The sequence below is a fragment of the Aplysia californica genome, unplaced genomic scaffold, assembly GCF_000002075.1.
Source record: "Aplysia californica isolate F4 #8 unplaced genomic scaffold, AplCal3.0 scaffold00045, whole genome shotgun sequence".
In the NCBI taxonomy this organism is placed as follows: domain Eukaryota; kingdom Metazoa; phylum Mollusca; class Gastropoda; order Aplysiida; family Aplysiidae; genus Aplysia; species Aplysia californica.
In genome coordinates, this window is record NW_004797315.1 from 981,133 (window position 1) to 985,772 (window position 4,640).

Genomic DNA, 4,640 nt, shown 5'->3' on the forward strand with positions numbered 1-4,640 from the left:
GGGGGTTGTTGTTTTTCTTCTTTTAAAAAAATAATTAATACCAGCCTGTCAAACATTGTAGGCCATTCAGTGGGCAGAAATTTTTGTCTTTTTTCTGTGCATCGTGCAAGAGGAAAAACTATTGCTGGATAAGGGAGATAATGTTCGAGTCCTGCCGAACTCTGTTTCACCAACAGGGCAACGTCTTGTGGGAGGCGCCAAGTTTATCAACAAAACGACGCGGGACAACACCAGACGTGCATACAAAACAACAGGTCCAGCAAAAGTGTGAAAGCTCAAAAATGCTGCCGAATCGATAGCAGCAAGAGCTTCAGCAACAGCAATAATAAATGAAGACAACAACAAAAAAGCACCACCACCACCAAAAACAACAACAACAACAACGAAGACGGCCGACGACAACAACAACAACATCAACAACAACAACAACAAAAACAACAACAACAACAACAACAACTACAAGAACAACAACACGAGGAACACACTCCCTCAACTCGTCACTGCTCTAAGACAACAATTAACATTTCCACTTCTTTTCTTTTTTTTTCTTTTTTTTTTTTCTTTTTTTTTGCAAGAACGCCGAAGACAGCTAATCTCATTCATGTCTCACATCTATTTGCTTCTCGTGGAGTCTTTTGTCATAACTGTTAAAGTGATAGTCAAGCTGAAATGGATATTCTTTGATGAGGATAGAGTCCGTCGACTGGATGCCCGATAAACAACAGAGTTTTGCTAGCTTGTTTGTTTGTGTGTTTGAAATCTATGGTTGGTTCAAAGCAGTCTGCCTGGTGCCAATACTCATGAATCAGAATGACGATGGTGGTGCAAGCTCCACCTTTGGTGGTCGAAGAAGAACGACCGACGAATTCAACATTTACATTATCATATTATATTGTGATTGGGCAGTTGGGATATAAATCCAAGCTTTGCATTTCCATTTCTAAGTGAGGTGTATGGGGCGGTTGGTGGGTGCTCTTGTGTGTTTTGCTCCTTCTTTCGTATCAAACATCTATCGTCTTTATCTCTCCTCCTTCTTTTTGGATATGTTACTCTCTTGTAACGCATCTATTCTTCGGCATATATATGACCTTATTATGATGCAAGTGCCGTAAAACCCTTATTAAAACAATAGGTCAAGTGTGTATGCTATAGAGACCACAGTTCTTCTTTCTGCCTTTCTAATGGCACCTTGATCTCTCATTACTACAGATGAGTTTTAATCCTTCATCCTTTTTCCTTCTCTTGGTCAGTAAAGTCGGCTTGAGTTATACGCCTCAGAATACCACCAGTGTCTCTATGCTGTCGGGGGGTTTTTTTGTCAAAAGGACGAAATAATATCGGCTCGGTAGGTGTGTGGTCAGTACATCTGTTCATCCATTATAAAAGAAAAATTTTCAGTTTCGAAGGAATCTCCTACAATGGAAGTCATCAAACTGAGTATTGTTTTCCTTCAAAGCAAGACAAATGAACAAGCTTTAAGAAGATATCATTAATATAACTTTACATGCACAAAAATAGACGGGTGCAAGATCCCAACACGTCGTGGCTAAAAATATAATACATCAGTGCACATTTTAAAAGTCATTTTCTAAATCTCAATTAAATGTTGCTCTGATGTCGAGAATGTTTCCGGGTGCTCTTATAAAGTCTGCAGAAATAATAGTTTTAAAACGCTTAGAGCATGCTGTAGAGCGTGGATACGAGATATATAATTGCCGTTGTTATTGTTGCTGTTGTTGTTGGTGGTGTTGGTGTTGTTGGTGTTGTTGTTTGTGGTGGTGTTGTTGTTGTTGTTGTTGTTGTTGTCCTTGTTGCTGTTGTTGTTGTTGTTGTTGTTGTTGTTGTTGTTGTTGTTGTTGTTGTTATTGTTATTGTTGTTGTTGTTGTTGTTGTTCTTCTTCTTCTTCTTCTTCTTCTTCTTCTTCTTCTTCTTCTTCTTCTTCTTTTTCTTCTTCTTCTTGAAATAGTTAAAATTGTTACCAAAATAGGATACAATAACATAAAAGACTAACCAGGTTTCTTTTAAAAGGAAATACGCATGAGGGCTTCCGGTCTACCTGGAGCAAAAACTAAAACAAGAAAAAGTGCAGGAAACAGATGGGAGTAAAAGTTAGACAAACAACAGAAGAGAAAATGTAATGATCTGTCGACGAAAACCAACTTAGAGCAAAGCAAGATGTTATATGTTTCTAATTGACATCTCCGAAAGATATCACGTTGTACAAATAGGGGATAAATATAATGATAATATAATATAATATATAATAATAGTATTCAAGTATGCTCATGGTCGAGTTTCGGTTCAGGATTTCCAATTTGAAACTTTGCCCAGTCGTGTATCATTTCCAGTAGCACTTCTTACATTTTCTACTCGCATATGAACAATTTACAATGAAAACATTTTGTCAGCAAAATAATGGTAACGACAGATCTTGACACAAAACTTGTCATTAGTTCCGTAAATATCATTCTAGATGCATAGGTTACTTGGAGCTAGTTATTTTCTACGAATATTTTCACTTTAGATATTTACCTTTTGTACGGTCTATAACTTTAACTCTCGCATACATCCTTTTGAAGATTTAAAAAACAACCTCCGCTTCACACACTCAAAACAATTTCAATAGGGTATGACCACTCTAGTTCCAGGATCCGGTGGGTTCGAACGACCTCCACGGTCAAAATGAATACACAACATAATAATACATTGTAAAGCTCATTGGGCGTGTTTTCGAGAAGGGATACGCGCTGTACAACTACTATTTATTATTATTTTATTATTATTTATTATCATACAAAATCTAAACATGCCTCATTGTGCAATCGAGCCAATAATATCGCCTGTGAAAGCACTCATGGGCAAGGCTTCTAGAGAAAGAAGCACTTCAGAACCACAGAAAGACGACAAACGTGCGGGTAACTAGCAGCAGCTTTAGCGAATCGGCTCCAAAATATTTTGGGGCCCGGAAAGATCTCTACCAAAAATGTGCCAGGCTTGCTGGGAGTGGGAGCATGGCGAAAATGATGTTCCTGATGTGATTCCTAAAAGTGCATTCTTGAAGAGCTTTGGGAATTTCCACCCATATGACTCATGCCAGATATTGACGTCAAAATAGATAGAGGGTAGTGATCGGGGAGGGGGGACAGCCAATCTGCACGACGCGTTGATACAAGTGGACGCAAAAATGTGACCAAGGGTGTTGTGCAAGAAATCAAAACTAGATATTTTATATAAATATTTGTTGGGTTTTTTCCGTTGGGATGAGTTTGAGGGAGAGAGAGGGGGTGCACAAATGAAAAAAAACCCACACCAAATGTTTAAGATATAAGGTTACTGTGATGCAGAATATGACATTTCAAAACAGAGGACTTGATCTACGTACTCCTTCAACAGATTAGGATGAAAGGGAAAGTATAAAAAAGTACATAAAAGGGAAGACCACATCATTTCACCAGCCATGCACTTGCATTTAGGTAAGAAAATAATCAGCTTTAGTAAGGGTTCTGCGTCACTTGCAACTCAATTAGGTCATATAAGTGCCGATTAAGACTAGAGGTGTTACAAGAGAGTAACCAACACAAAAAAGGAGAGATAAGGAAGGTAGATATTTGATGGGGAAAAAACAAGTAGACAGGCAGCTAGGCTTGAATGTTTAAGTCGAGAGAAGCACATCTACACAATAATGATCAGAGTGCTTTCAAAATGAAAGTCAAACAGACCGAAACAAAAAAAAGGAAAAGTAAAGAAGCAGAACCTCCCAGTGACGTCCTCCAACCATCCACAGGCAGCTAGACGAAGTGACAAGAGAATCTGGCCACAAACGAATCAGCGGGTGTGACGGTGGAGTGAGATACTGACAAGAGGAGCACCAGAATTAGATTTATTGGTGGAATCTGTTTTAGGCTCCTTTCGACACAATTCACATGGATAATATGAGGGGAAGTGTGGTGAAATCAGTTGCGCGTCAAAAAATAATGAAGTTGAAGAAACCTGCATCTTTCCCTTGTTTTTGCAATTTATATCAAATGTTGTTTTTTCTTAAATCTTAGCACCTTTTATGTCGGTCCACTTATAAACACATTTATTCGTGGATTTTGCTGAAAAACGTTGAATACATGCACAAAAAATGTAAATTTTCAATTTCCAAGGACTTTCAAGCTATGGAATTCACCAAACTTTGGCAGCCACTTTTCTCGCTAGTTTTACCACTGAAATCGGACGAACCCAACTCCTTCATACAGGAATATCTCAACTTCTACTCACAATAGATGGATATTTTCTTATCGAAAGCAAGAAAAATGAGCAAACTTTAGGATGACATCAATAACTTCACATACTTAGAAATTGACGAACGCCTGATTCCACCGCGTCGTGACACATATCATTCAGAAGGCAAGCTGTTTCGACTCTGCTTCTCAGGGCCAACGTGGGCTAAGAAAGATACAGCATCCTAGCAGAAAGATAACAAAAATAATGCGGGTCATTTATATAGGGTGTACTCCCATACAATAATATAGTTCTAAGCCATAAGCGCATCTCAATATGTTCATCTTAATACATAATACATATGCCTGAACATGCATGCACAGCGCTCTTGAGATTAACACTAACACATAAGCAGACATTTATATTATCACAT